Raw genomic sequence first — 9,615 nt, forward strand, 5'->3', positions numbered from 1 at the left:
TTGGGTCAGGCACAACTTAGTCCTCAAGCTGACATCTTTGCTCTTCAACACTTTAAAAAGGTCTTGTGTGGCAGATTTGCCTAAGCAGTATGTAATTTGATTTCTTGACTGCTGCTTCCATGAGTGTTGATAGTTAATCCAAGAAGAATGAAGTCCTTGATAACTTCAGTATTTTTTCCATTGCTAAGAATGTTGTTTATTGGTCCAGTGGTGAGAATTTTTGTTTTCTTTACATTGAGATGCAATCCATATTGAAGGCTGTGCTCTTTGATCTTCATCAGTAACTATTTTAAGTCCTTTTCACTTAGAGCAAGCAAGTTTGTATCATCTGCATATCACAGGTTGTTAATGAGTCTTCCTCCAATCCTGATGTCACATTTTTCTTCTTATTACCCAGCTTCTCAGATTATTAGATAACTGAAAAAGAGACACTGAAGACTACCAATCAATGGAAGTTTTAGAGGAGATAAACTTTAAGTATTAAGGCAGACTTGAAATTACTTAAGCAAGGAAGAACAAATAGCATGTTCAAAAGACACAGAGGCAAGAATAAGCACATAGTATTTTGAGAATTGGAAACCATTAGGGATTGTAGATGGGGTCTGCTTATTTCCCTAATAATTATAGAGTTTTTCATGTGTACAAGTTTCCATTTTAGGTGCTGGGGATTCAAGATAGAAAAGTTTGTCTCCACTGTTGTAGAACTTACATTCAAATGAACGTGAGAAAAAACAAAACAAAAACCTTAACAAATGAAGTGACAGCAAATAATTATGAATGCAATAAATGAATAATAAGTATATGAGAAAGAAATCAATGTTTATGATATTTATTTTAAAATAATGATCACTGAAAGCATTATTATGAAATTTACATTTAATCCATCATTTTAAGCATGAGGAAGAGCTTGTCTTTATAAACTATGGAAAAGAGGGCTTAAGAAAACACAAGTTCCAAGTTCAAAGACCCTCTCAGAGAAGAAATTGGAATTATTTAGAGAAAGTCAGTTATCAATTTAATTGTGTCCTTTAAAAATGTGTGCTATGTCACAAGCCCTACATCTGTAAACATGACCTTGTTGGTAAATGTTGTTGTTGTTGTTGTTAAGTGCCGTCGAGTCGGTTCCGACCCATAGCGACCCTGTACAGGGTTTCCAAGGGTGTAAATCTTTACGGGAGTAGAAAGCCTCATCTTTCTCCCGCGGAGCGGCTGGTAGTTTCGAACCGCTGACCTTAAGGTTCGCAGCCCGATTCGTAACCACTACGCTACCAGAGCTCCTTGTTGGTAAATAGGTGCTTCTTTTGCTATGCAAATGATGCCATAGTAGTGTAAGAAGTGGCGTAACCTAATCACATCTGAGATATAAAAATATAGGAAAACAGGAAACAATGAAGGAAGACACATGCCAAGACACAAAGAAATAGATACAAACAAGTAGATAGACTCACAGAAAGAATCAATTTTTAGACTATAAGTAGAACTTTTAGGCTCCACAACTATGAGGGGAAACCAAATATGTTTTTAAAGCTATCCATGTGTGTGTGTGTTATCCCCTTTTGTGGTATTTTTGCAGCAGTATCTCTAAGTAACTAAAACAACTGGTATGGGTTCAGCATCGTAACTAAAGAGAAGAGTCACAAGCTGAGGTAAGAGATGGAGTGGCTTATTCATGAAATGTATTTTACAACCTGGTAAGGAGCCAGGCTTTTATTCTAATGGACATTAGAAATACGGGGGTGTACTAGCTTTCTCCACCACTCATCTATCAGTTTGTCTTACTGTGATGGCTTGTGTGTTGCTGTGGTGCTGCAAGCTATGCCACTAGTATTTTAAATACCAGCAGGGTAACCAATAATGGGAAGGTTTCAGTGAAGTTTACAGACTAAGACAGAACAGGAAGAATGAATAGAAGATCACTTCTTAATGGTTGTTGTTGTTGCTGTTAGGTGTCAACAGTCAGTACTGACTCACAGAGACCTTATGTACAACACAATGAAACACTGCCCAGTCCTGCGACAACCTCATTGTTACTACACCTAAGTCCATTGTTGCTACCACTATACCAATCCATTTCGCTGGGGGATCTTCTTTTTCTCTGACCCTTCACTTTACCAAACATGATATCCTTCTGCAGTAACTGGTGCCCCCTGACAATATGTCTGAAGTATGAGAAGCAATGTCTGGCCATCTTGGCTTCCAAGGAACACTCAGGCTGTACTTCTTTCAATACAAATCTGGTTGTTCTTTTGGTATTCTATGGTGTTTTCAAAATTCTCCTCAAACACCACAACTCAAATGCATCAAATCTTCTACTGTCTTCCATATTCATTGTCCAACTTTCACTTGCATATGAAGTATTGAAAATAGTATGGCTTGGGTCAGGTTCACCTTAGTTCTCAAACTGACATCTTTACTCTTCAACACTTTAAAAAGGTCTTGTGCAGCAGATCTTCCGAATGCAATATGTTGTTTGATTTCTTGACTGCTGCTTCCGTAAGTATGGAGAAGGAATACAACCCTGTCACACACCTTTCCTAATTTTGAACAATTTAGTGTTCCCTTGTTCTATTCGAACAACTGCCTCTCAGTCTATGTACAGGCGCCTCATGAGCACAATCACAATCGAGTGTTACAGAATACTCATATTTCACAATGTTGTCCATAGCTTGTCATGATCTATACAATCGAAAGTCTTTGTGTAGTCAATGAAGCACAGGTAAACATCTTTCTGATAGTATCTGCCTTCAACCTAGATTCATCTGACGGCAGCAGTGATATTCCTCATTCCATCTCCTCTTCTGAATCTGACTTGAACCTCTGGAAGTTCTCTGACAACGCTTGTTTGAAGCCATTTTTGCATTATCTTTAATAAAATTTTATTTGCATAGGACATCAATAGTATTGTCCTATGATTTTGACATTCCATGGATCACCTCTCTTTGGAATGGTCACAAACATATATATCTTCTGGTTAGTTGGCATAGATGGGTGACTGCCTACAGTACTGCATCAGTCTGTTGAAAGATTTTAATTTGCTTTCCATCAATTCCAGGTGCTTTGTTCTTTTCCAATGATGTCAATGCACCTTGGATTTCTTCCTTCAAGATCATTGGCTCTTGGTCATATGCTACCTCTTCCTTCAAGATCATTGGCTCTTGGTCATATGCTACACAGTGTCTCTGTGTCTTCCTTCCATCATTCCCTTCTCCCCTTGGAGGAGTAAACAGGGTGTTTTTAATTTTGGAAACTTTCTCAAATCTACAGAAAAATTGTATGAAAGGGACGGTTAGCACCAATATGTAATTTATCTAGACTCACCAATTGCTAACGTTTTGCACAATGGTACACTTGCTCCCTCTATCTGTCTCATCAACATGGAGTCGATTCTGATTCAGAGCTATGCTGCAGGACAGGGTCAAACTTCCCCAGGGTGCTCCCAAGGCTGCCAATCTTATAGAAGTAGACTGCCATATCATTCTTCCACAGAACAGCTGATGGGTTTCACTGACAACATAACAAATACCCTGTTGTTTACAGACAAGTTTTTAACCTTTGCATTACTAGGCCTCATCTCTCTCTTTTTACTACACACACAGACACACACACACACACACACACGGGGGCTTCACAAAATTTGCGGAAAAAATATAATTAAAAGATAATGACTGTTTCCACTAACTTGCTGAAAGTCCTTTGTATATATATGTGTGTGTACCCTATGCATTCTCATATACTCAATATGCATGTACTTTTATTTTTGGCTGAACCATTCAAAAGTCAATTATAAACATTGTTACATTTTGTCCCTAAAAGTCCTGAATACTTGAACATGTATCTCCTAAGAACAAGAGAATTATCTTACACAAATACAACATATTCATTACAATCTTAACATACAACTCCAATTATATATTGCGTTGTGAAGAGCCATAGAGTCGATTCTGACACACAGCGACCCTCTTTAAGGTTTCAAAGGAGAAGCTGGTGAGCTTGAATGGCCAACCTTGCAGTTCAAACGGCTTTGCAGTCTGACGCATTAACCCACAGCGCCACACCAGTACTATGCAGTGCATCATCCTGCAGTGCCACACCAGGACTCCATATTTATATAAATAATCCAGGAAAACAATCAAGGATCATGAATTGCATTTGATTACCAGGTTTCCTCCAATATAGAACATTTTCCAGATGAATTTTTCATAATATTGACATTTTTAAAGTATCCAGGACAGTTAAGTTTGCACAATGTTCCTCAATTTGAGTTTGTCTGAATCTTTCCTCGTAATTTAATTCACAGAAACCTTTTTTTTTTTTTGGCAAGAGTGCTACTTGGTGATGCAGTAGGTGTTTTCTTGTTGCAATGTCTCCCTTTTGGAGATAAAAAAAAGTCCTAGGCCCAGACCTTGAGGAGTGCAAGTATGTCCATCTGTGTATCAGATCCCCAGAGACCTCAGGCCTAGGCAGTAGGACAAGGTCCGAGGAACCGACGACAGGTAAGGGCCACAGCTTCAGTCTTGAAGAATTCACTCCAGGATGGTTGCTGACTGCAAGGACCAGAACAATAGGTCCAAGGGGAGACCCTCTCCTTCCACCAGGAGTCCTGAGGGGCCAGTGGTCAGCTGCTGCTGCGGCCACTGTCTGTTGATGTAGGGATGACGCTGAAGGGGGTAAAGGGATGGGGTAGGACATCCAGCAGACCCTTCAGCCATTCCTGCTGCTCTTTCTCCCTGGGACAGGTGAAGACAGATCTCAGCTGTGGAGTGATGATTGTGAGGCCAGCTTTCCATCACTTCCCTCGGATGCCCTTGGGCCGATCTCCATAGACGTCATAGCCCTGCTCACTGCTCCGGATAGAAAGCTGGCCCTGCTCAAAGGCATCCAGTGGGTTTTTGTAGTAGAACAGTCTTCACTTTTGAGGATCCAGGACAAACCACCGTTTCTTGAAAGGCTCTCGCAGCTTTGGACAAGTCTTTTCCAAGAAGCCTTGTTTGAGGTAATTCCTGGTGATAAGGGGCACGAGTTCAGATTCCAGAAGCTCAGGAAAGGACGTTTTTAGGTATTGCAGTTGTGCTGCACTAAGGGCATTGAACACGTACACTGTCTCCTTCCCGCTTTCATGATACACAAACAGGTTCCTAAAGTGAACCTCTCCATGGGGATTCCCTGTCTTCTCTGTCTGGAGGTGGCATTCAAGTCCTTGATGCTAACGGTAGCTATGGGGCCTTTACCCTCTTCTTTAGTGTAGTTACTCAGGAAAACTTCTCTTGCCCGCAGAACAAACCTTCTTCTCAGGAACTGTGCATTGTCCCTTCCCTGCTTCATAGGAACCCTTCTCGGTTACCTAGAGGTGAGATGATTCTCCCATCAGTCATATACTCTTGTCTCTCATACTTAGCTCGAATCCATTGTTCCTTTAAGACCAAGCAGTCATCAGCCTGAGGGACATAGTAGAAAATAGGGTCTCTGCTTCATAGTTGTCCTTCACACGGAGGTTCCCTTTTTGGGTCATAAACTCCACAAGGTTGTCGTCCCAGAAATCCAGTCTCACGGATTTAACTTTGCTGGTATCAGGGAGGTTGCGGTGGACACCAGAACAATTTAAACAAATGAAGATTACCAGCTTGAAAGAGGCCCAGTCAGGATCAGCAGCTCTGCAGTTGGCACAGTGCGCGTTGCCCATGCCCACCGACTGCAGCAGTTCCAACAGCCGCTTCTTTTTGCGTTCACGGTCGCCCAAGGAAGTCCAGGAAGGTTCAGCGGGGCTCAGGCTAGCTACAGTACGGCCCATGGCCGCTCACGACCGGTGCGCTGGCTGCGAGAGGTGAAGGAGAATGGAGTGCGAGCACCTTGGCCTGGCGGGAGAGAACAGCCACCCCGACAAGCCCCTCCTTGTGCCTTCCATCATCTTTTGATGCATTCTGCATTGTTCAATATTTTATCCACAGAATCCTTTGATAATTCAAGTTGAGGCTGAACTTACTCTTCAGTTCCATCAGCTTGAGAAATGCTGAGTATGTTCTTCCATTTTAGTTTTCTAATCAAGGTCTTTGCACATTTTGGTATAAGATTTGACTTTGTCTTCTCCCGCTACTGTTTGAAATCTTCTATTCATCTCTTTTATCTCCTTTCTTCTTCCACTTGCGTCTTTTCTTACACTGGAGAGCAATATTCAGAGTCTCTTCTGACATCCATTTAGGAACTTTTCTTCTTTCTTATCTTCTTAATGACCTTTTACTTTCTTCTTCTGTGATGTTTTTAGTATCAGTCCATTAATGTTCTGGTCTTCAATCTTTAGAGTATAATATATCAAATCTGTTCTTAAGATGGTCTCTAAGTTCAGGTGTGATATATACAAGGTCATATGTTGACACTCATGAACTTGTTTTACTTTTCTTCAGTTTCAGCCTGAATTTGAATATGAGCAATTGATGATCCATTCCAGAGTCTACCCCTGGACTTGTTTTGGCTGATGATAAGGAGCTTTTCCACCATGTCTTTCCACAGATGTAGCCAATTTGATTCCTGTGTATACCATCTGGTGAGGTCCATGTGTATAGTCATCTTTTATGCTGCTTTAAAAAGGTATTTGTTACCAGAATGTCATTTTTTACAAAGTTCTATCATTCAAACTCCAGTTTCATTTGTATCACCAAGGCCATCATTTCCTCTTACTGATCCTTCTTCCTTGTTCCAATCTTTGCATTCCAATTACAAATAATAATGAATACATCTTGATTGTTTGTTTGATCAATTTCAGACTGAAGAAATAGGTACAATCATTCAATTTCATCTTCACTAGTTTTAGTGGTTTATTTGTAAATGTGAATAATTGAGGTATTAACTCATTTGCCTTACTGGCATTTGGATATTATGCTATCAAAAAGAGCATTATACTTCAATATTGAAATGTTCTCTTTGATAATGAATGTAGCACCGTCTTCATTTTGTCATTCTAACATAGTAAACCATTTGATTTGTCAGATTCAAAGTCACCTATAGCAGTCCATTTCTGCTCACCAGTGACTAGATAGCAATGTCTGTCAGTTCCAGTTCATTTTTTATAAATTCCTGGTAAAGAGCATTTAAATTACTTAATCAAAAAGATCAAAGAACACAGTTGTCTGTACAAGTATCACTTCAATATAAGGAAAACAAAAATCCTGACTACTACATCAATAAATGTTGTTGTTAGGTGCAATTGAGTCAGTACCGACTCACAGCGACCATATGCACAATGGACTGAAAAACTGCCTGGTCCTGGGTCAACCTCACAATTGCTGCCGCACTTGAGTCCATTGATGCTTCCACTTTGCTACTCCATCTCGCGGGGTTCTTCCTCATTATATCTGACTCTCCACCACATGATATCCTTCTACAGAGACTGCTCCCTCCTGAGAATATGTCCAAAGTATGAGAGACAAAGTTTGGCCATCCTGGTCTCCAAGGAGCACTGTGGCTGCACGTCTTCAATCACAGATCTGTTGATTCTTTTGGCAGCCCATGACACTTTCAATATTCTCCTCCAACACCATAACTCAAAAGCATCAATTCTTCTATGGTCTTCCTTATTCACTGTCCAGCTTTCACATGCATATGAGGTTATTGAAAATACTATGGCTTGGGTCAGGTGCACCTTAGCCCTCAAGCTGGCATCTTTGCTCTTCAACAATTTAAAAAGGTCTTGTGCAGCAGATTTGCCCAATGCAATACATCATTTGATTTCTTGACTGCTGCTTCTATGAGTGTTGATAATTGATCTAAGAAAAATGAAGTTGTTGACAACTTCAATCTTTTCTCCATTGATAAGAATGTTGATTATTGGTCCAGTGGTGAGGATTTTTGTTTTCTTTACAGTGAGATGCAATCCATACTGAAGGCTGTGCTCTTTGATCTTCATCAGTAAAATTTTTAAGTCTTATTCACTTTCAGCAAGCAAGGTTGAGTCATCTGCATATTGAAGGTTGTTAATGAGTCTTCCTCTAATCCTGTTGCCACATTTTTCTTCATATAATCCAGCTTCTCAGATTTTTTGTACAGCAAACAAGTTGAATAAGTATGGTGAAAGAATACAACCTTTTCATACAACTTTCTTAATTTTAAAACATTCAGTATTCCCATGTTCTGTTTGAACAACTGCCTCTTGGTCCAGGAACAGATTCCACATGAGCACAATTAAGTGTTCCGGAATAATCATACTTTGCAATGTTGACAATAGCTTGTCATGATCCACATAATCGAAAGCTTATGCGTAGTCAATAAAGCACAGGTAAACATCTTTCTGATATTCTCTGCTTTCAGCCAAGATCCATAGGACATCATCAATGACATCCCTTGTTCCATGGGCTCTTCTCAATCTGGCTCGAACCTCTAGAAGCTCTCTGTCAATGTATGCCTACAGCCATTTCTGTATTACCTTTAGCAAAACTTTACTCGCATGGGATGTCAAAGAGTTTGCCCGATGATTTTCACATTCCATTGGGTCACCTCTCTTTGGAATGGGCACAAATGTGGATCTCTTCCAATCACTTGGCCAGATAGTTGTCTTCCAAATTTCTTGGCAGAGATGAGTGAGTGCTTCCTGTGCCACCTAACTTCCTTAAAAGATTTCAATCTTTTTTTCCCATAAATTCCTGGTGCCTTGTTTTTTTTGCCGATTCCTTCAATGCAACTTGGACTTCTTTCTTCAGTATCATTGGCCTTTGATCATATGGTTCCTTTTGAAATCATTGAACATTAATCATTTCGTTTTGGTGCAGCAACTCTATGTATTCCTTCCTTCTTTTCTTGATTCTTTCTGTATCATTTAATAATTTGCCCAGAGAATCTTTCAATCATGAAAGTCAAAGCTTGAATTTTTTCTTCAGTTCCCCCAGCTTGAGAAATGCTGAGCATGTTCTTCCTTTTTGGTTTTCTGATTCCAGATCTTTGCACATTTTGTTATAATATTTGGCTGTATCTTCTCGAGCTGATCTTTGAAATTTTCTGTTCAGCTCTTGGATCTCCTCATTTCTGCCATTTACTTTAGCATCTCTACACTGGAGAGCAAGTTTCAGTGTCTCTTATTACATCCATTTTGACCTTTGCCTTCTTTCTTGTCTTCTCAATGACTTTTTATGCTTCTGATACACCAATAAATATCATCTGATAAATAGATATAAGATTGGAGTTATCAAATAGTTCATTTTTCTTGGATCCATTATGGAAGCAACAGCCAAAAAAAATCAAGTGATACATTTCATTAGGCTAATATGCTGTACAAGTTCTCTTTATATTGTTCTAGAGTAGGACTTCTGGTTGTGGTGGCAGCAAGGCAGAGTCAGGTAAGACATGCTCTGTAGGGGAGGGGCTGAAAACCCAGAGAAGCTGCTTTACAGAACAGCACCAGAGCTCTGGATCTAGTATAAAGTGCAGGGCATCAGTTTCCTGTACCAGCTGGTAGAAAAATCACAGTATAAAGGAAAATATTGCAATTTAGGAATCAGTTGAGACATGGGACACCTTCTGAGGCCACCCTGCAGAGGGTAGGGCTACAGCCAGACCAGAAGAGTGGACCAGTGCTAAAAGTGGCACAGTGACATTTGCAAAAGGAGGTGTGGGGGGATTTTATACATTTTT

General features: G+C 40.0%; 1 pseudogene; it reads right to left on the minus strand.

The window, feature by feature from the left end:
- Window positions 1-4,615: 4,615 nt before the first annotated feature.
- LOC102837210 lies at window positions 4,616-5,788 on the minus strand (annotated as a pseudogene).
- Between the last annotated feature and the right edge of the window lie 3,827 nt (window positions 5,789-9,615).

Source organism: Chrysochloris asiatica, unplaced genomic scaffold (assembly GCF_000296735.1).
Source record: "Chrysochloris asiatica unplaced genomic scaffold, ChrAsi1.0 scaffold02056, whole genome shotgun sequence".
NCBI classification, from domain to species: Eukaryota; Metazoa; Chordata; class Mammalia; order Afrosoricida; family Chrysochloridae; genus Chrysochloris; species Chrysochloris asiatica.